The sequence below is a fragment of the Tinamus guttatus genome, unplaced genomic scaffold (assembly GCF_059628265.1).
Source record: "Tinamus guttatus ecotype Peru unplaced genomic scaffold, ASM5962826v1 Tinamus_guttatus_pri_ptg000004l, whole genome shotgun sequence".
NCBI classification, from domain to species: domain Eukaryota; kingdom Metazoa; phylum Chordata; class Aves; order Tinamiformes; family Tinamidae; genus Tinamus; species Tinamus guttatus.
Window position 1 is genome coordinate 10421947 of NW_028288538.1, and position 23483 is coordinate 10445429.

A 23483-nucleotide genomic window follows, 5' to 3' on the forward strand; every position below is an offset into this window, starting at 1 on the left:
TGAACAGCACAGGGGGTGATGCAGAAGAACAAACCATGGGGGAGTAAAGCTTGGTTCTATGCTAGAACAGGCAGCAGGGTGAAGGAGATACTATCCATGCTTTGTACAGCAGAGAAGATTGCTGTGTTCGTGTTGTGGGAAGTCTTGCCTCTTGTGCACTGAGTCACTCTAAGTAGTTCAAGCTGCCGGTGAAATATTTTTGAAGATTCGAAGGTAGCTCAATTCTGAATCCTGCTTGGGCTCTCACCACCAAAGAGGAATCTAAGCAATGGAAAACCACTAAGTGTCTAGGTTAAAGGTCCTAAGTTTTAAGAGAATAAAAGCTTTACAGGTGAAATGCTGTACTGTAAATACTTAGAATCTCTAGCAGCAACTGCTTGTTCTCTATGCGTCTGAGCTTTCAGGGTTGTTCAGTGCTGCTTTTACGTTGTCTGATCTGGGACCAGCATGACTCCACCTAATTGGGACTGATTTCAAGGCTGGAGCCTGTTAGCAGCTTCATTCCTGTCCCTTGGGGCTCCTGCCTTGCTGCTCTTGTTGGGTGGAGTGAGAAGGGGGTAGCACAAAGCTGCTGGAGCCAAGTCTTGCCATCAGGGAATCCCAGGCACGTTACTGAGCGTGACCGAGGTGGAAATCTTTAATCTCTATGCCTCTTCCAGTTTTCTTCGGTTTGATTCTGTAGATACATGTAAAAGAGAAAATAGCAGTTAGTGAGCCACAGGATTTCAGATTGATGCTCACTTCAGAGTTGAGGCCAAATGATAGTCGTATCTTCCCAGAAAGCCTCTGAATTTTGGTCTGTTTCACAGAGATTTCCTGCAGCCTCTGCACCTCGGTGAGCTAATGTGTTCCCCTCCCCTAGAAAGGGTGTGGTGGTTTTTTGGTCTCTGAATCACATTATACCATCAGAATTTTTTTTTCTGAAGAAAGCTTTTCAATTCTAAGCTCATGTTGGTCTTAGCTGGAATAACTTGCATTGTTCAGCACATGCACCTGTGCTCACTAGAGAGTTGTCTGGCTGCAAATGATTTTACACATCTGTCAGTTAAGTAAAAGGTTGATATTTTGAGTCTAGCTCTGGAACATTAGTCAGATTGGCGATGTTCCCTGGTGGGATTCTGATATATATATGTTGATGAATGCTATTCAGTAAACAGATTGACAAGATTCATGCCTGGCAGGGTAAAAAAAAAAAAAAATAAAAAAAGAAGTGTCCCTGAGCATGGAGAGGAAAAAAGGAGGTTACTCAAAAAAAGACTTTGAAATCGTTCCATGTCTGGGAGAAGCAGGAGAGCGAGATTGTTTTGAAAACATCGTTTCTGTGTGATGCACATGTGTACTGTGCAAGGGGGTGATCTGGTTTTGTGGCATGCGCATTCTCCATGTGCTTGGCTGTGGTTTGGCTTCTAGATTATGCCATGCCGCAAGCTAATGGTGATGCAAGTAATTTACTACTGCATGGCACGCAATGCATCTCTCTAGTAATAGTTAAAGTTGCTGAGTGTTTTTGGCATGTATGTCTCCCACCAAGGAATATTCCAGCTCTTACTGCAAATGTTGTGTCTTAGGACAGCCCTGAATAGAACCATGTTGAGGCAACAGCATTCATGGGGATTATTCTAATAATCCAATATAGAAAACAGTGAAAATGATCTAGGTTGTTACTGAAAAGCTTGAGCCAGTTTCTTATATCCAGGGGCATTCTATATGGTGCTGTGTCTGCTTTTCTAAGTAATATTTTTTCCATATATTAAGCTCATATTTATAAAATATAGTAAGATTGGTGTTGCCTCAGTACATACTGACTGTATGATTGTCGATGAAGATCTACAAAACGTGTATGCAGGTCAGTATCTTCAAATACATATAAAATCAAGGTTCTTATTGGACCAAAGACTTGCTGCTTTCATGGTGCAGTAAGCTCCATTAAAGTCCGTGGCAAGAGCTTTTTATTTATTTATTTATTCAGGGAGCAGTAGCTGGCTTCAGACAGTTACAGTACATACAGCACACACATTGCTTTTAGTGTGGCTTACTAGAAGGGTTAATGATGTTTAGGAACCACTCCAACTAGGAGCAAAAGGAATTTTTAGATTCGTTATCGTCTGGGGAACTTATCTGCATGTTCTGGAAACATGAGCCATGTCACCCATGAGATGCACTTCGTCAAAGCTGGACTGATAGCTCTGGTATGGTCAGAATAGACTTACACCTAAGTAGTTGTGTATGGTGTTTGGCACCTTTCCAAGGCAGGGGAAGCCTCCTGGGCATGCTGTCAAGTATAGGCAGGTGTATCATAAATACAACAGACCTGGTATTTCTTTGGGATCATATTCATCAAAAAGGTGAACTTGACATAAACTAAAGAGCGTAAGTGTAGTGGAATTGGAAAGGCTTCCTCCAGCAGTTTAAGACAGATTTAAAATACATAGCTCAGAAAGGAAAATATTTAATAGGTTCGGGCTCCGTTAAAAATATTTATGTTTCTAGGATTCATTCTGAAATGTGCTGAGTTCCCAGCCCTGACCCAGTGATGGGCTTTGACATGCATGTAACTTCCAACTTGAGTGCTCGCCTACTTGGAGTTGAGCAAATGCTTAAGGGCCTTGCTGGATATTGGCCCAAGCTGTCAGGGTTTAGTACTGAAATGTGCACTGAGCTTCGAGGGAATTGTTTAGTCACATTGCTATTGTGAAATGCCATCGCAGGTAACAGAAGATTAAGATGCAAACAAAACAAAATTTCTTCTGCTGGTTAAGAGCTAGCTGCTGTCTTTACACCATTGTGCTTTTAATGCTCCAGTCAGTAATGGCAGTTGCTCGTAATACAAGCATGCAAGTTCCCTGTAGAGCTGCTGAAGAGATTCAGAGCAGGGGCTTAGCTTAGGTTCCCCTGAGGACAATTCAGAACATCAACAGCTCTTTTTATTGTCTGTAAAAGAGCCTGGGGATCTGGCTAACGCTGTTAGATGCCCACACTTGGCTTATGTGAAAACATCCTTATGTCATGCACTTTATGAAAGTCCAGAGGAAAAAGCAACATGGTACAAATGGGGAGATCAGACATTGCTATTAAATGTTACAGAACCAGTCCTCCAAAATAGTGCATAAAAGTTATCTTGACTCTCTGAGTCTGTTTTGCTTTGGACTTTGGATGATTATACTTTAATAAGGTGACTTCTATAAAATACAAAGTTGTACATTGTTGTTATCCTTGTATTCCAAAAATGCAGTGAAGTGGTTTACTTTTTCCTGTCTGGGTCCTTTTCGAGGAGCACAGTGGAAGCTTAGAACGTGTTATAGCCCTGCTTGTTTATCTGACTGCTTGTGACAACATCAGGGGCTCAATCCTGCTCCATTTTGGAGTTTTGCCATTGGTTTTACAGGGCAGGAGAATTAGGCCTGATGTAGTTCAAATATTAAGAATATGCCATGTGAGTTGTTTTGTTTTTATTTTTCCCCTTCTGTTTTTCTGGACTCAGAATATGAGCAAATGATGGCTTTTTCTTCAAACAGAGTCGTTTCTGTACTGCTCTCTTCATGGCAGGCATTTTTGCATAATTTTTAATTATATTTGGCCATTATTAAAAGTTCCTAGAATTAATGCCATATGTAAAAATATCTTTCCCAGAGCCTTTCTGTGAAAGTGCAACCGCTGAAAGTGGTCGAGAGTGGTGTAGTACTGTGTATATTTTTTTTCTTTCTAAATATTACAACGGGTTGAATGTTTTCACCAAGAAGACACTGCACCCCTTCGTGTGCCCCGTCTCTGGTATTTAGTCTAAATGGAAAGTAAATAACAAAGTGTAGATAGCAGTAAAAGTATGTTCCCAAAGCCTTATGTTGCATTTAAAGTAGTAGTGCAGCATATGGTAGCTGGCAAACATTTGAATAAACTTGATTTTCGTAGCTGTCTTCCAAGAAACACATCTGTTGACATAGACATGTAGTTTCTGCAGCCCTGTAACATGAATTTATGTACAGTGTTACAGCAGCACAGTATAGGATGGTCAGGCTCAGAGACCTGGACGAAGTATTCTTGCACACCATTTTTACCCCAAATATGTAACTCAATTATGACAAATTGATTTAACATATTCAGTCACAGGATGATGTTTTGCTTTCCTTAAAATAAGTGGAATGCATACATGTTGTCCCTCTTGTGTCTTTCAGTTTTAAAACAAAAATTTGGTATCAGTGTTTTGGATCATTTTTTCTGTGAAAGAGGCTTAGCTAAATGGATGAGTGTTTTTTTTTTTTTTTTTAAATTAAAGCTACAGGGGAATTTGCTACGGAATTGCTGTGTGTGATTTAAGATGGGTTATAATACTTTGCTATATAATCAATAGATCTCTGGATCTGAACTCAGTACTAAACTTAGTCTGTTATTTAATGCCAAAAAGCATTTTAGGGTCTTGTGTATGTAAAGGTTTTATCCATTGTTCTTTTCCTTCCTAATGCACAGCTATCTAACCAGCCATATATCTCTTTTTTTTCTGTGCTTTGAGCATCTCAACATATCACACAGCATGTATTAAGTTTCTTCAAATTTCTTCAGATATATGCTTTAAGCTTATTCAAGATCCGTAAGTGATTCAGTGCATATGGGCTTGGGTCTCTTGTGAGATGTGAGGAGTCCAACTTTGTAGATGAAGCTGAACATTTACATTTTCCTCCAAGCTGAGTTTTGATTCCAGTCAAACAAATGTGAATCTAGAGTTTTCATTCAGCTCCTTGGCAGCCCTTTTGGTGTTTCTGTGCCGCCTTGATTGACTGCTGAGGGCAGTGACCATTGATTTGTGGCAAGGTACTGGACTCCTTGGTTTGTTTTGGTCCGAATTTTGATTGTAGCAGTGGAGATCCATGCAACACAAAAATCATGTTTTGATTGAGGGAGAAGTAATAAGGTTTGTAACTGGTAATTGTCTGTGTCCCTGAATGACTCATGTGGCCAGATCTGTGCTCTGGGGAGCGTGAGGAAGACCCTGTCTGATGTGCTGGACCCTGCAAGTCAGATCCCTGTGTGTGCTGAAAGCCCTAGTGACCTTGTGCTGGTGTCGCTTGTCACCGCAGCGCTGTGTGGAGGCCTCCAGACTGAGTGGCTTTAAGCCATTTGCTGGTCGTAGCACTCCAAATGTGCCCATTTACCTCATCTCAGCTGTCTCCCAATCCTTGGCTCGCAGCCTAGCTTTTAGAACATAAAATAACTAATTTCTCATGGACCTTGCATAGGAAAGGTGCCTTTTTAAAAGGTAACTCCTGGAGTTGAGTGTGATGCAGAGAAATGAGTAAATGAAGCTGAGAACTTAATCTAACAGTGCCCGCCTAGCCATTTATGGAGAAAAATGTTCCTCCTTCTCTGGGCCACTATGTGCTTTGATACGAGAAAGCAAAACCACCTAAAGTCCTTTGATTTGTTGCAGTGAAAATAGATGTTTTCCTTGTGAATCACCCTGAAATTTTATATGAATATTTTCCATTCAAGCCTTTTTCTTCTTATTGAGCTGGTAAGCTGATTTTTTTTTTTCAGTTGCAACAGGGGAAAAAAAAAATACCAACATATATGATCCCAGAAAGTGAAATTTGTGAGTCATGGAGTCTTTTTTGTTATTAGTTTAGTAAATGTCCTAAAAGTTCCATGATGGTTAGCTCTAAGAAAGAAAAGAGAACTTTTTTCGAAGCATCGCAGATTGTACCTAATGCAAGGCTAAACTGACAAGGACATTTCCAAGTAAAACAATTCTTTTTATGTAGGTCAGCTGCAAAATGCGTAACACTAATGAAAATACATTTTAAGCAGAGGTGGTCGGAATGGCCAGGATAACTGTTTTGTCATACGTAAATTCCCATGCAACTTAAGACAGTTGATGATTAAAATCTTCTCTGTAAAAGTTAAAGCTTTTCTGTAGTGATGTGCTGGATTTAGAAAATTATCTCATATGCTTTCTGAGCATAAAAGTTGCAAATATTTGTAGGAAGTAACTGTCAAAGAGCAGCTGTAGCAATGGTCACACTCACACTTCCAATTGGCCTTGGGAGGTTTCAGAATAACGACTGGGTGGTTTTATATATTTCTTTTCAGTGACAGCTTTGTACGATTTGGCACTCCAGTGCAACGCTGTAGGAAAAGAAAAGAGGCCTAAATAAGGTCTGAAAAGAAAGGAGCCCTAAGAGAAAGATCGCTCTCCAAGCTGTGCTCTGCTGTAAAACAGAATTTAGCTTTGTACTTCCTATCCAGGAAAAGCTCCTTTTGGAGAGAGGGGAAAGAAAAAGAAAAAAAAAGAAAGAAAAAAAAAAGATTTTTTTTTAAGTACTGAAACTAAGATTCAATATTTCTCTTTGTGGAAAAGTGTATAATGGCCAGAGGTAACTAATTAAAAAGGTGCTTATTAAAAAGCTAAGTAAAACATTTTTAATGAGTAAAAATACTTAGTTTAAAATGTTTAAAGTGTGTGCTGTGAATGTAGGTGTGCTTATAATTTAAGAACAGAGATGGGTAACTTGTGCACAGTTGATTTTTTTGTTGCCATGCCCTCCGTTTGCATGTGTCACTTAGCATTGCCTAGGCCGGCGTGGCGTCACCGCCGTGGCTGCTGCTCCGAATTCCTGCTCCGTATGCTGTAGTCCAGGTTACAGATCCCTTGGGAAGGGGCAGCCGAGTGCCCTCTTCCCTGATGCTGAGTGTTTAACTTAGCACGTGACTCTGCTTTTATGAAACATCTGACTTGCATGAGGCTGGTTTACCAAATGATCCTGGGCAAGTTTTATAACTGGGCCTTTCTGTGTTTTCTGTGAAGTTTAGCTGATCATCGCCACGCATTTCACTACTTACTGTTCATGTTTCCTTCTTACTCCTTGGGATGAATGTTCTGCTATCAGCCTCTAATACTTATTGTTTCAGCTCAGTTTTAAGATTATGTCATGAGTTTTGCTCTAGAACCTTTTGCATGGGTCCCACTGCTCACAACCTCCTTTGAATCTACTGGCAGTACCTAGCAAGGCTGGGGGAAGTAGTGCATCCCCAGCAAAACCAGCACTTTTACATATCAAACAATTCACATAATTAAAAAAAAATTACAGAGGAGAGAAGACGATCTGCAAAGTGTGTTAATATTTATGTTTGTTGGTGACTTGTAACACTCCAACTGTGTCATTTAAACCAATTAGGCTCCGTTTAAGGAAGGTCCAGTGCTGACCTTATCACAGCGTTCGTAATTGCGGATGTTCCGTATTTCTTGCCTGTGTTATTCTATGCGGAGAATGTTTTTCCTGTGGCAACTATTAATGGTGAGACAGGTAATTAAAGCACATTTTACAATGATTGTTCCTAATGAACTTCCCTAATAAATTTCTGCAAATGGAGCAGCCAGTTTAAAAAAAAAAAAAAAAAAAAAAAAAAGCTGACACAGCATGAATGTGAGAATGGCCTTTTTTTTTTTTTTTTTTTTACTTTGGAATTACATCTAAGATGTACATAAGTGCATTGTTTATGCAGAAGAAAACAAGTGTGTGTATACACACTGCAGACACATCCCCACGTACAGCTGTGTGTATGGACGAATATATTCATGTGCAGGGTGTGCAGGAGGGAAAATTGTTATGAGCTTCTTGTATCACCATGCTCTTTTTTACTGCTTAGCAGGGAGGCTTCATCCTCAGAGCTCTGTGCAGAGAGGGCTGTGTTGTAGCCCATCAAATACCTGGAGCGGTGGCCGTTTTCTTGCCTTGATTTTCGAACGTTGTGGGTGATTTCTGTCAGGCAGTCAGTCTAACACTAATAAGAAAGGAGTTAACCTTTCATTTTCAGATGATAGTCAGTGATGTGCAAGGAACTATGTACTAGAGATAAAAGCATCCCAGGAAGGGGTGGGAAAGGAAGCCAAATACAGACTAAAATTCAGGTTATCTACATGCTAGCTGTTATCTAGCTTTTATTGTTCTGTTGTTCTGTTCTTCCACTGAATTTGAACCTATGAAAAGCGACGTTAAAACTATTTGAAAAGATCTTTAATATTGCACGGAGCTTTACCTGTTGCACGAGAGGATCTGTGCAAAATCAGAAAAGATGAGATGTTGCACAGAAGACTGTTTACTGTCTTCTGCTTTTCTCATGTTCTTTAGAAATTAAAATTAGAAGCCAACATGAAAGTCCATGCATTCTTTGTGCTTGCTTAGTGATTGATTCTCGTGACTTTGAATACAGTGGTAATTTGCTGAACCACGATCTTCTAACAGTCTTGGTGTTGTCCCTATTTCACTTGTGTCAAGTGGTTCTTACAATGCTTAACGGCTTTGCCATCCCACTTGACTATAAGATTTTAACTTGAAATTGCAAGTACCTTGTAATGGATATAGCTGAATAATGCACGACTATACTTTGAGACTTCTTCCACATCTTGACTGATAGTTTTATCTGATTCAGGAGGGAACTGAGAAGGTGTTAGGATCTCAAAAACTCTGAAGTCTACTTAAGTTTCCAAGAACCAGGGCGAGAAATTAAGAGGCATATAGTGGAAGGAGTGTGCTGTGCACTTTCTTTAAAGTGCAATTAAGATGAATCTTAGTGAGACTCCTTGAACTGCATCTTCAAAGGCCTTCTGTGCTGGAAGAGTATGGCCAGACATCATGGTTCAGCTGAGCAGTGGAGTGACAGAGCACTACTTAAGTTTGACATGTTTATAGGAGGTAATAGTAAAACCAGCAAGCAGGGAATTTTAATTGTCCTGTTGGGATATGAGGAAAGCCTTTATGCGAATCTCCACATTTCGGTAGGACAGTACGGATGGCAGCTTGGAGAGATTTGTAAAATGGCAGTATGACAGCTTTACAGTCAGATTAATATGGTCTTCAAAAGAAACCACAGAGTCAAAAATGACTTCCAGACTGCAGGCTTAAACAAAAAGATCTGCTATCGAAATGAGAAGTAAAGAGAAAAGGTAAGTGATACAAAGCTGAGAAAGGACAGTCAGTGTTAGATCAGTTTGGTACCAACAAACTTTAAGATATCATTTAATGAAACAAATACTCTGTCTGGATTGAATGGCACCAACAATGTGAATTATCCCAATTACTTGATTCTTGAAGTGAAGAGGCAAAATGAATAATAAGATGACCAAGCTTCAAGCTATTTGAGGGCCTGAAATGTTATAATTTCAGGCTAAGAAGGTAATGCTGTAGGGTATTGGGGTAGTATAGATGTTAGAAGGTCATAGAGGAAAAAGCAAGAAGGAAAATTATGAGAGAGGGTAAGAGGGGATGTAACCAAATATTTTTCTCTCCCTCTCAGGAACAGAGCTATAGAGAGCATTGAAGACAAGTTGAGAAGTTGAGACTGCTTGTTAGACAGGGGAGACCCAGTGGAGATGTGCATTCCATTCATCTGAATGGTGATTCTAGTAAAAACAGCAGCGAGACACCAGCACAGGCCAGGAATGGTAAATGATGAATGACTTAGTGAGCTGCCTTGCTGGGTATTTAATCTGTGTGGTTATCCAAATAATTTGAAATGCTTCTCTTGGCCTGAGCCAGGCTGGGCAAAATGAAGTGCCATGCATTAAACCTAGTGATTTTTCAGTCCTCAGGTCCCAGCAGGAACCCAACAAGATACGGCTCCATGAAAGGTGATACTATATTAAACTAACAGTACAAGTTGTATCAAACTTGGTTCCAAATTCAATACAAAAAGTCATGTTTTTACAAGGCATTTTAAATATCGCACTAGCACTTCAGTTACTTGCTGATGTCAGTATTAAAAAAAATGCTTTGTACAGCTGCTCACTGCAAGGAAGATGAGAGGTTAAATTGGGTTAGCGGAAATGAAAGACGTGCAGTGGAAGAAATATTGGTATCAGAATGTTTACAAAATTTCTCATTAAATAACACAAGTGTTTTAATTGAGGGCCAATTTAAAGCACTCTTTTTAAAACCGTTTTTACTGTTTATTTAAAATTGATTTTTTTTAGTAAAGTGTACAAGGAAATACTAATTTATTCCCCTCTGAAAAAAAAAAAAGTAGAAATTATGGCAAATGAATTTTGGTCTGTTATTGTGCAAGACTTCTTGAGCAAGGGCCTGAGCCACCAATGTGTATTAGAATAATTCTGCTATTCTTACTACAGTTGATTACAGTGCTCTGTTATAAAGGGTGGAGGCACTTGGTTGTTCTCCAAAGAAAGTGAGTAATAATTGACCTAATGTACAGAGCACATGAATAACATATTCTTTTGGTAAAAAAAAAAAATTATGTTTTACAGGGTGTGCTAGAGTTCACATCCCTTTTTCACATCTTCCAAAAGATTTTAAAATACTCAGCTGCTCTATTAAATTTCTAATTCAACAAATACTCAAATACAAAGTATGCATTAGATAAAGCTCTTGAGTTGAATCCAAACATTGAAAAATCTTTTAATCTGCCCTGAAAACAGCTGTTTAGAATTTTGAAAAGAAATAACAACTTCCTCAGCCTATGTTGCTGATGTCGCTGCAGTCTCAAGCTGGGAGGAATTCCTCTTTGTTACTCTGATGTGAAATCTTGCTGCTGCTGCAGTGATTCAACCATCCTCAACACACCGGGAGCTGTGGCCTGGCCCTCTTGAAAGCAATGGCAACTTCCTCCAGGTTCAGTGTGGTGGAGGACAGGATTTCACCTTTATGTGGCTCAGGAGATTGAAGGTGGTTTTTTGGCTGTGAACTGTAGTTCATAGCTATAGGAGCCTCATTGAAATCTCCCCTTTCTGCTGCTGTTCTTTGTATTTGTCTGCTGAAGAATTCTGAAAACAAGAGTTCTTTTTTTATAATGTCTGAAACCATTTAAACGTATCAGATGTTTTCTATGCACATGCTGCATTTATTCCTTGTTTGTAAATACTTGGCAAATCTTAGAAAATACTATGTAGTGACTCTGCATTAAATAGCACAAATGAAATTTCTAGGCAACTGCCCATTGCATCCAGAGAAATACCAAAGGGTTCAAGATGGTTGGCATTATAATAATGAACATCAAAGGCAGTAATGATTTGCCACTTTATTGTAAGCTGTTGCCAAACCCCTTAGGCAATGGCTTGCTTTTATTCCACAGCTCTTCATTTTGCTATGTCCAGAGGGTATATTATACATATATTTCTCGCACACACACACACACACACACACACACACACACACACAAAACCCAAAGGCGTACTGGTTGTATATTCAAACATATGGGCAGTGTTTTAAACTCAGATGCAGAAGTCTTATTGTTCAGGGAAATGAAGCTTGGATGAAACTTCTCTCTGACTGTGGAAGTTATCCAAAACCTACTGAAGTCAGAGGAAGGGATGCCCAAAGACTTGGGTGGGCTTTGAGTCAGGTCTCGTTGTTGAGGCAGTCAGATTTTGTCAGCCAGGTTTTGAGGAGGTGTGTGAAGCTGTTGAGAAAGCAATTAATTCTGTGCTGTGGTACCCATGTGTTACTATGGAGCAGTAACTTTGGACAAAAGTAAAAAGTGCTCAGAGGCGTAAGCCACAAATAAGAACATGTACAGGCAAAGAGGAGTTCATTATCTGTAACTGCAGGATATGGAAAATACTATTATTTGGAACTGTATTTATTTAACAGCAATTTTGGATTTCAGGATGATGAGTGGGATCTGCGGTAAGAGACTAAAAAGCAAACTAAACAGATGCGATCTCTTCACGTTTCATAGTGCAGTGTGCTTTTCCTTTTGGGCTTGTGTGCTACATGTGCATTCTTGCAAGTGCTATTCTCATGATTTGCAAAGTGTTTGCTGGTGGCAGCCTGTACGCTGCATAACGTAGAGAGAGGTTTGTGTACAGCACGTGTCCTCCGATGGCTGCTGATGAAATGTAAGTAGCTCACTGAAACCCAAAGGACATTTTCATGCTCATTTTAGTTGGGTTTAGGTTAGGCCCGAATTTGAGCATATTTGGAAGAGCTTGCCTTTCCCCCTTTATGTTTTAGTAGCCGCTATTGTGCCTGGATTGCAGCTGCCTGATGCTGATGTAGAAGCATCCTGGGCACCTACATCCCCTGATGCCCCCACAGCGTCAGTGACTCTTGGCCGCTTGCGGAAGCGGAATCAGAGGCCGGGTTTGCTGCGTGTCCCCATCCTACACTGCAGAGCCTGATGCACACGTGAATAACATGAGCGCTGGTATGAACAGGGCTTGTAATCAGCTGTTTAAAAGATGCTGTTCCAGTTTCACATTCCTAATTACACTGGGGGAACTGGGGGGAGAGCAGCAGGCTTGCCAGGCAGGCGTTCTAGTCCAGGGGTTTTCTCATTTCAAACATGTGGGCTAAATTACATTATCTTTGTAATTTAGACTTATGGTATGTTCAAACACTAATAAGGGGTTCATACGTAAGGGTGGTTTAACCACGCTAAGCTTATTTTATTTTACAAGACTAAATTATTTGATGCTTTAAAAACAGTTTTCTAATTATAATTTCAATTTATTTATCAGAAGTGTGGTGTGAAACCTGAAGCTTAATTATTAAAATGGGTCTTCAGGCACTTTCCTGACAGGAATTTTGTGGATAAAAGACATTATTTCTGGACACAATCTTACTTTTGGATATAGTGCAGAATACCACCTATAATCAGGAGGAAGTTTTCTCTTCTGCTGAAGTGTCTTAAATTATGAGCTTTCTACCGTTTTATGGGGTTTCTTTTTAAGCCACCTGAAAGTTTTCCCACAGCACCGGTTTAGAAGCAGCAGAAACTTTAGACCCCACTCAGAACAGTCTGTTGTTCCATTAACATTGCTGCGAGTGATGCATGTGTGTATTTGTGACCACCTAGATTCCTAAATGTACCCATTCTATTAAAATTAAAAGAAAATATTTCCTATATTTTAAAGTACAAGTTTAAATTGGCACTGTAATTGCTAAACCTTGCAGTTTAGACAGATGCCAGAGCTCCCACAGAGGAACTCTAAACTGTTTTATGCTGTTCTCTATACGCTCACCCTTCTTAACTCTTTGCTGTTACCCCTCGAGGCGAGCTCCATCATACTGCGCTTCCTCACCTTCCCCTTACCAGTAAGGGGAACCCCAGGGTGCTCTTGGTCTTGTCTCTAAATTCAAAACAAAAATTTGTTTTTAATACCTAGGGTATCCTCTGTCTCAGCTGTGAATCTCTTTTAGCTTGAGGGGATTAGGAGTGTTGAACTGAACTACCAGGTTCCTAACTGCTTACTACCAGCAGCAGTCTAAATCAAAGTCCAGTGAAGTTAAAAGAGAAAGAAAACGTATTTGAGGATTTTGGTGGCCTGGATCAGATCCTGTATCCCAAAAGGTGAGGTGAGCAATGAGGCATTACCTACACATGGGTTACCTCGTTTCTGTTGCTTTTCCATTCCCTCCCTTCAGAGTCCCGATTTCTTCATAGGAACTTCTCTTACCTCTGTATGAGCTTTGCAGGGTGCTGAAATACAGCAGGAGGTCTTGCAGGGTAGATAAAAATGTGCAGGATATACTTAAATCGGGTATCTAGAAATGGAGCTCTTTCTTTGAAATAATTTGTGTAATCTATTACCCATGTGTTTTGTGTTGAAAAATTGATTTTAAATCACATTTTGTCATGGTTTGTTCTGCTCAGTTACTCTATTTTTTTTCAGTGTTAAAGTTGTCTAGTAAGACAGCGCAAAATTTACAATCCCTCAGAAAACCACAACTTTACTTTTTCCACTTCAGTGTTCTCTATTTTATTTCTTTATGGTGGGTAGATAGGAGCTATCTAATTTAACAGATAAGCAGCATGTTATCAGTGCAGCTGGATTAGGCCACTCTTCATGTGGTTTCTAATCCCTGCTTAACTGATACCACCATTTATCACTGGTCTTGTAGTTGTTTTTCTTAATTTAAGACTATGACACTGAACTGTATCAGGGTAAATAATTTGTACCATATCACCTTGAAAATATCAAGCCAGAAAAAGAATGTGGAAATCAACACTTCACATGGGGAAAAAAAACAACCAACCTTTCAGGGAACAAGAGGTTAATGGCTGTGGTGTAGGTAATCGTGGCTTATTCCTATGCACTCGCCTGGTGCGAGCTGCACCATGCACAGTATCTGAGGGTGCTGGCTGGGAGGGATGGGCTGGTGCATCGTGGCAGGGGTGTCCTCCTTGCAGCACTGGGACGTTCTCATGCGAGAGCTGCTGGTGCCACCACCTCCCACAGGGCACGGATTTGAGGCATCCCCCCGCTGCCAGGATGGGACCGGGGCTCGTCCAGCTCGACCTGACACTTGGGTTTGCTTCCTACATGGCTTTGCTTGGCTGGCCGTGCGATTAGCTGGCTCTCTGGACCTTCTTTTTAACTAGTTATTTGGCTGGACTGTCCTGGCAAACCTCCCTGTGCCGGCTGGCTGGCAAGGCTCTCTGGCTGGCCGGCCTTTTCCTTCCCTTCCCCTTCCTTCGCTCCGCTCCGCACACGTGGTGTCTGCTCGCTCCCACTGTTTATCTCTCCTCGTCTTCTGTGCCTCCCACTCGTCGATTAGATTCACTTTGATCCAGTTCCTCTATGCTGCCTTCCTGTTTTTCTTCCCTGTGTTCTTTTCCTTTACGTTTCTCTGCATCCTTTTTTCTCCACACTTGTTCCCTAAACTCTTTCTGCTCTGGCTTTCCCTGCATCTGGGCAGTTGTGCATCCCTTGCACAGCTTGCTGGCCCTTCCTCCTTGTGCGTTTGTTAGATCCAGCTACCAATTTATCTGGAACAGAGGCTGATGCAGCTGCTAGCATAGCATTGAGGAGAAATGGGAAGGCTTTAGGTTGGAGGGTGGCAGTAATTGTTTATTTGTTCTATGCATCTATGTAAATTCCTCTGTGAATCTCCTCTGCCCTTCAGTAGAAATGCCTGTCATAAAAACCTGACAGAAATATTTTGTTTTCCTTCTGTGGCATCATTCCCAAAGCTGCGGACTAACAAGTATCTGTGTATTCTCTGTAGCTCCCTATCATCTCCCTTAGGACTCTAAGAAATGCCACAACCCACTGTTTTAATCCAGACATCACAATTGTAATTGTAGTCTCAGAAATGCTCAATTATGTTACTGCGGAATAAGTATTTTTGGGTGATCACAATGATGGGAAAGGAAGTGCAAGCAAAACTCATGGCATTTAAACATTTGCTGAAGATGCTGTGAGAGAAGGCATAAAATTCTGTGGTTATTTTTTTTCGCACTTGTTTCAAACTTTATTCTGCATCCTTTGTTCAGACGGGGTTCCTGCTGATCCTGATGGAAGTTTGGCCTGGGATAGGACCATAAGAGCAGAGTTCTCTTGTGAGAAGCTATAGTGTACCTCACTTTATCTCAGGTTAAAAGCCATGTAAATCCCCCTACTTTTTGCCCCAGTTTTATTCAAACCTATTTTCTATCCACTTCTTTTGCCTTTTCTCTCTGCATAGCCAATGAGACCAATATTTTTATTCACCCTAATTATGGGATACATAATGTCATAAATCACTGTAAGGACTGATTGTAGCAGTCCCTAATGGTAAATATACATTATTGTCAATTGAAAAGTACTGTTATTTTCTTGTAGGCGTTTTCTCCTTTTATGTCAGAAATATGAATCTCATGTGAGAGGGCAGTGTTCCCAAGTAGCAGCCCCTTCCTGACAGCGAGCAACTCTCATCTGTCTGTCTTCTGTATGATTTAAAAAAATTTGAGATTGCTTTTACACATGTATGTCCAGTACAGATATATTTCCACCTAAAAAATAGTTCGTAGAACCTATTGAGTTGGAAAATTAATTAGACGACCTAATTGATTGTGCATGAGTTCCTTTGTGGAATGTGTTCTGCTGCTGCTGCCCTTGCCCAGCACAGCAAACCTCAGGAGCTAATTCCTCGGCTTTTGCTAGAAGTTGACGATTATTTGAACATAAAAATAACACCCAAAAGATCTCAACACGAAAAATGTTACGTAAAGGATCTTTTGTCACAGTAATGCCAAGAGACCTGAAGTCAGCTTGAGGCTCCTTTATAGTACACAAATGCACAAATCTCTGTCCCAAGGTCTCTCTAGTCTGAAGAGGAAAAAACCCAAACAGCATCCAGAAGTATTGGCAGCCCATGTTACATGTGGGGAGCTAATATACATGGAGATTAAGTCACTTGTGTAAGGACGTACAGGGAGTCTGTAGCGGAGTCTGAAACTGAACCCAGGTCATCTCAGTCCCAGCCAAGTGTCTCAACCACAAGACGATCCCTCCTCTTCCGTATGTCAGTGTAGAAAGTAGGCCAAGAAGCACTTTCCATTCTTCTATATACAGCGTTTCGTAAGGCTGTGAAGTATTATGTATTAGACAGGCATCTGGATCATCAGCAGTTTCTGCAGATACTTTTATCTGTGAACAGAAGCAAAGCCCCTAAGGGCTCTGCAAATTTTACATAAATTACAGTTTTATCTATAAATAGCCTAGTTATACCTATAAATAGCATACTTAATTGTAAGGCTATACCTAATTGGGTGACTTTTAAGAATGCAAATATATCTAAAGGACTTCTGTGTTCTGGCACTGTCTGTAATTCTCCTCTGGTTTAGGTTCTGGTCCTGCTCCTGTGCCTGATGTCGTAATGGTGATTCCTTGCAGGAGGCTGTGCTGTGTGTTACGCTTCATAGTGTGAATTGAGAAAGGGAGGCTCATGTGGTTTAACAGGCTAATGTACCTGTGTCAATCAAAGATATCTTTAAGTACTCCTGTGTTGGGAGTTAGTGAGGCTTGCAGTGTGGGAGATTCCTATTATTTTGTGAGAATTTCTCTATCTGTTTGAGAGTCTCTGTAGCCAGAATGTAATAAAACTGTTTCAATCTCCTGAATCTCAAATAGAAAGGGAGGAGGGGGGGAGGCGAGTACAAGGGGAAGGGCAGACCACGTGTTTCTATCATGCTCATTCAGCAGGTATCTCCCATTTTCCTGTCAGTAGGGTCCTTAGTACTATCTCCAGGATTATACAGAAAATTTACAGAGTAATGACATTAACAAGTATTAGTAGCCCATATACTTGATGTTGGTGGGTATAATATGTATGACTTTAGTAGAATTATACTTGCTTGGTTGAAAACGCTTGTCTGTCAAGATTAGATCATTTGCTGTCATGGAGAAAAATGTTTCTCCGCTTCTAGCAATAGGTATTGAGTGCATGGGATAATTCCAGAATTGTGGCATATTTTCCATAACATTTCAGCAAAGATACCATCAGATTTATTCAGAGTTAACTAGTGCATGTTATTACTGTATTTATTTTTTGGACCGCAGTCTTAATGTGAATCCCATACATGTGGTTATGCAAAATGAGCCAGATTGTGGTCCTGATTACATTGGTGACACACAGAGTGATGCCACGGTCTCATTGAAGATGGAACCTGATCCTCTAATGCAAGTGGCTGCACGGTATTTCAATCAAGTCATGGATATGTTTCACTGTAGAGTTTTAGAAGTGAGGTAGAAGTGTCTGAAGTAATTTTTGCACATTGTCACTATAAATTTGTAACACTTTCTCAGAATTTGGTCGGGTTGTTTTGCAACTGTGAAATAAAATAATTGTTAAAACATTAAATGAAAATCAAATGATATAACACACATCAAAATGATATGCTATTATTATTTCCAAGTAGTTTTTTGTGCGCTATTAGCGGAATAGCTACCATGTAAAACTCTGCTACAGGTTTATTCAAAATACCTTTAGAGTATTAAAAAAGGGTTATTTTTTACATCATATCAAATTTATCATCACTAAAACACACTATATTAAGAATGCTTAGAATATATAAATCCAGCCAGGGTAAGTACCTTGCTGAAGAAATTTGTTTGGGTACCTGGCTGCCATCTGGAGAAGAGAGTCTTCACTGAAATACAATCTACATGTCCTTTCCTTCTGCAGGGCTGAAGCTTTTCCATTGCTATAATTTCTCAGGAGTGCTGATTCTTTCTGGTTGTGGAGAGGAGGGAGCTTTCTTAGGACAAGCCAGATAATTCCTGGCAGCTGTTACAAAGGAGGAAGGAGAAATTGTTGATTGCTCTAATTACCTTGGTAAAGAGCTGCCAGAGCTTTCAAGTTCTGTGTTCTGTTAGGACCACAAAAGTCTTTTGTCCATGTGTCATTATGAAAATATATACTTAGCAACACCCAGAACATCCTTATTATATTTACTGCCTTCCCTGCAAGTGATCCATTCTGAAAGTGTCAACTTCTCACATTCCTGCTGTATGTTTGCTCTTTGTGTTTCACTTAGCTTGAACAGTGAAACTGGCCCCCTTGCTTCCTCTCACCTCCCCTTGGTTATTTATAACCCATTTTTAGTTGTGAACTGAGTCTTGGTGCATGTTCTAAAATTGTATTTGGTATTATGACACTGCGGAGGAACATTTGTATTAAAGAAATATTTCTAATGTGTTATACCACTCGCTGCTTTTTAAATGTGGGCAGTATCTCTTTAAATCCTGTGTGTCGCGTGGTCTGAAAGCATTTTCTCTTTCTTTGGATGTTGGTCTATTTAATATACTGTAACTCATTAGGATCTATTTTTCTTGCACAATTTGCACTACTTTTGGATAGCCTCAGCTGTTTTATGGTCAGCGTCTTCTGGAGCCAGATAGAAATAGAAAGTCAAAGAGCTGGTCTACTAGCTTTGTCCTCAACTTGTTATTTAATAGTTAATACTTTGTGGTATGTTAAGAGAGTTTCTATAACGTGGCACTTCTTAAGAACGCTTTTAAAAAAGACATAATAAACTTCAGCCAACTTGTTCTCTCTAAGTGAAACTTCACAAATGCTTCAGTTGAACCCGATCCCCTTAATAATCATCCGGTCTTGACAGTAAATGTATCACCAAAATTACATTTTTTTTTCCCTCAAAAATCAGTTCAGAATATTGACTCATTGCCGTTAGTCTGTGTAGTAAGAAAACTGGAAAATAATAAAATCTGCAAATAAATGTTTTTTTGTAGCTTATACAGCAAAGTAGGGTAGGCTACAGTTTGTCAGGTAACCGGTTATTCAGAAATGAGAAGTTCTTCTGCATTTAGCAGCATTGCTTACTGTTTTCTTCATCATGGAAAAGAATAAAATGTGGTAACAATTTTCTGTATTTGGACTGCTGCCGCACATAATTGGGAACAACAGAGCTAAAGCCTTGATTTTGGTGAAATGCTTAGTCTGCGTGTTGGATTAAAATGTGTGCAACAAATCACTCCAATTCTATAATAATTTTTTAAACTTTTTTTTTTATTTTATTACTATAATGTTATTACTTCTAAGTTTCAGACTGAGAACTGGGTCAGTTGCAAGAACAAAATTGGCATGAAAATGGTTGTATATTTGTTCTTGAAAATAGATTGCCAAAAAATCTTTTTAAAATGGTCAGCCTGTGTTGTTCTGTGCATCGAATGCAACTGATGAAAAGATAGTGTTAGTCTTACATGGTTAGTAAGCTCTTATTTAAAAGTCCTGTTCTTCCAGCAGCATCCTAGGAAGACTAGATAATATTTGCTAGATAGGCATGTTAAACACATCATCTGTGCAGCAATGGATTTGTGAAGCAGCTTACGGAATGGAAAATAAATTTAGGCTGCAGTGTGCCAGCAAGCCAGTATATGAGAACGATTTGCAACAAGCAAAGGTGAGGAAGGCATGCAGAAATGGGCTCATCAGGATCGAGAAACAGAGGAGAGGATTCCTAGGGCTGGGGTGTGGGGGGCAGTAGCTAACTTTAGTGTGCTTGACTAATATAGATTAAAGGGTGATGGTACCAGCGGAACTGACATCTCAGAGCAGAGGCACGCGCTTGGCTGCGGAGCTGTGGGCTTTAAAGGCAGTTCTGCTGCCAGATTTGCCCGCTTGGCTGGTGCAGGGTTTGGTGGGTGCTCTTGGAGACCCCGCTCCAGTGCTGTCTTGGCAGTGTCCCTTGGGGAGCGTGAGCAGTTTGGGCTCCGTGCCAGCCGTGCCCCGAGGAGCTGGGGAATGGTCTCAATCTGCGGAGCTGGCCCCGGCCGAGAGCAGACAGGGCGGGAGGCTGATGTTGCTTCATCTGCCCTGGCTAACTGCACCAATCCTTGTCGGTAGGAAGTTTTAGACATTGTAGGAAATAAGGCTTAAAATATTTACAAAATTTTGTTTTCTTTCCTTCTGAACGCCTGCTGATACCTTTGCCATGTACTTTCCAGTGATGACACACTGGGATCGGAGGAGGATGAGTAATGGAGTATGTCTGGGGGGAGGAGAGGACGGGGACGGCTGCCCAGTGAGTAAGAGCCTGAGGAAAGCGCCTGAGGAAGGAGCGTGTTGTGACTGGCTGTAGTTGTCACCTGCCATTTCACCTGTGAAGAGGAGTTGCTGTGTCTGGGTTTTTAAATGGTTGGTACAGCGATGCACACAGGATTGCCTCAGCGTTTGGAAGCAGCGTGTGTGTGTGAAGCCCTCTGTTTGTTCTCTCTCTGAGCTTAACGTGTTGAAAATACCTAAAATCACTCAAAAGGACATGCCTGCTGTGGAAATTGAGCCTGAAAGGCTGAACCTTTGCTTTCTGTATCTCTGTGTGCCCTACGGACTGGTGTTTGCTGCTGCAGTCAGCTCCTGGGCATCTCACGCTCTCCTGCCTGTCTTGGTCCCTCTGTAACTCTTGAGTTTTACAGCAAAACCTCTCACTGCAGGCATAGCACATACTGCCTCCCAAAGCAAGGCCTCTTAATGCTTTTCTCCATCATCTCTAAATGTATTGCTGCTTTGCCTGAGGAGAGAGGAATGGCTGATATGCTACGCAACATGCAGTGATGGAAACCCTTGTTTTCCCATTAAAATTGTAGTGTTTCATGTTTGTGTAGTGAAAGTGAAGTAAGGTATGGTTTCCAGTCCTCTCAAGAAACGAGGATTTCTCAGAGAACTTCAGTTCTAAGAGCTGGTCACTTTCACCATATCTGCATTGCTGCTGTTTTATTACAGATTTGTTAACGAGTTTTTCATACACATTTATCCGATTCCTGTTTTTTAAATTCAGGAAAAAAGATAGCATTTATGTTTCTGTATGGATGGATCTGCTTAGAATCTCTGTTGTTCAGGTAAATGTGATTGTATCCACAAGTTTTTAGGTTTCCTTTAAGATCCTTCATCCACAGGTCATTGAAGCCTAACTTTTTTTTTTTTTTTTTTTTCTCCTACATGTTGTCTTTACCTATATGCCTAAAATCACCAAACATAATTTGCTTGATACGATTCTCGTCATTCTTACTGTTAGGTTTCTCACTATCTTCATTATTACCGGTGCCTCTTGAGCTGATGCATCCACAGTTCCCTTCTCCCCCGCTACCTTCTTCCATATCCAAATGTCCAGCCTTTGGATGTTTCTGGGAACTTCTTTGGAAATCCCATCCTATATTTTTCTAAGCCTTTCTACGTGAGAGGGAGGGATGGGAATATAAAGCTAGCTTTCTGATAGTGTATTTGTGCTTGACAGTAGTGTGCTGCATTTTATTTACCCAGTAACTTTTTTTTTAACTTGCAATTTTCTACAACAGACTGGAGATTCTAGTTTCATTTACTACTACAAAAAATAGAATAATTTTCCAAATATTAGGCTTAGAAGCACAAACCTGTACTGTGGGATCCATGAAGCCTCCTGAGGCTGTATTTACCTGCAAGGTTGTGTATTGCGTATAAAGCATTCTGCTGAAAATCACAGTGCCAACTTTCAGCAGGGATGCCACTAGATGAGGAGAAATTTTGTAGTTCTCCATACTAAGGTCTGTGAGCTCAGATGATAACAAGGAGTTGGATTTGCTTTTGAACACATATTTGACCTACTTTTTATTACTGAAACCTTGTGAAAAGATCTGCATGATTATGAAGTTAACTTCACTCGGTTCACAGTATTTCTAAGTCATATTAATCACTGCTAAGTCATTTATAGCTTGAAAGCAAATGATGCTAAATGCCAATTTGTTCATATTCTAAAGTAAAATAAAGATGGGGTATTCGGTACTGTCTGATGCATGCTTCTCATTGCAACAGAGAGCAAGATAATTCTGAGTTTAACTGTCTGTGGGTGAACTTTATATGGACACTCTACCGTGAGGGGTCTGAGGAGGTAGGCTGGAGCTTTCACTTCCAAGCACAAAACTGTGTGATTCCTGAAGAATTTGTCATCTGTTGTTTTAGTGTTAGAAGTTTTGCATCCTGTGAGGAGGAAATGTCTTTTAGACCTTGTTTTTCTCAAGGGTGAGAAGTCAATCTTGGAATGAATTTTTAGTGGATTATATATAAGTGATTGTGACAGAGGACAGAATTCCAGAAGACGGAAGAAAATTGTGCTTTTCCAGTCTTAAAAGGAAGAAATGAAATGATTTGGGATAAGTGATAGATGTGTTAAATAGGGAAAGGATAAAATAGCAGTCACAAGACTGAACACAGAGCTAGTGAAGAGTAGTGATAATTAGATAGTACAAATTTAACAGAAATAGGTCTTTCAAATGAATTTAGTCTTTCTGAGAAGATGTTTTTGTTGATAAATATAATGCAGGCAGTGTAGCATATTGTTGCTTCGGGATATCTTGCAGGTCTTCATTTTACTTACTAAATCAAGTGGCTTTTTTAATAAGTAGGATTATAGTATATTGGCATAGCATCCATTAACTTGAATAAAGATGCATTAAATGACAGGGTTCAAGGTACAATTTGGAAGTGTTTGTCCAGCAAGAGTCCTGTGGAACAGTTGGGGAAGAGATAGGTTACTACTACTGCCTTGTTGAACACATTTTATCAATGGTCTAGTGGAAACATTTAATTGTTAACAATGTTTGGAAGTGGCATGAAAATTGGAGGAATTTATGATGTCATCACTACAAGACAGCGTGGACTGTTCAGTGACCTTGGCTCCAGGCAGCTGGTAACTATTTCAGCACAGATGAACATTAGGTCCATAATTTGCTGGCTCTCCTTTCGGGATGCTGGACTCCATTCCGGTGCACCACTACAGGAAAACATTTTAGGATCACTGATGAAGAATTAGCTGGAGTGTGCACCCCGGATGTGCAGGAGATGGGGGGAGCTGGCAGTACCACTGTTTGGTTGTTGCCCTTGGAGAATGGAACAAAATAAAGCCTACCAGTATTTTAGTAACATCTTAGTTTAATTCTGTCTGTTGGATAAGTAAGTGGCCTGTCCTACCATAAACAAATCAAAGCAGATGTGTTCCACATGCCCTCCATTCAGCTGTAGGCAGAGCTTACCCATATATCTGGTATAGCATATGGCTGCATAACAGTGAAAACTGTCCTCAAAAAACTTCCTGTAGTCTGTATTCCTATCTCTTGAGACTCATTTGAGAACAACAGTGTGGAAATAAACATATCCTAACTCTTTTATCAGTATTATTTTAATTAATGTGCTGAATATTTAAACAAACTGTATTCAATTTGGCGAAAACACCTCCCAAACTGAGATTAAACCAAGCTGCAAGGGGGACCTGGAGAATCTTAA

General features: G+C 40.2%; 1 protein-coding gene across 1 annotated transcript in view; it reads left to right on the top strand.

The window, feature by feature from the left end:
- Positions 1-23483, top strand: part of FBN1 (fibrillin 1) — a 141673-nt gene that overhangs the window by 22963 nt on the left and 95227 nt on the right. The gene's annotated exons all lie outside the window — the stretch shown is intronic.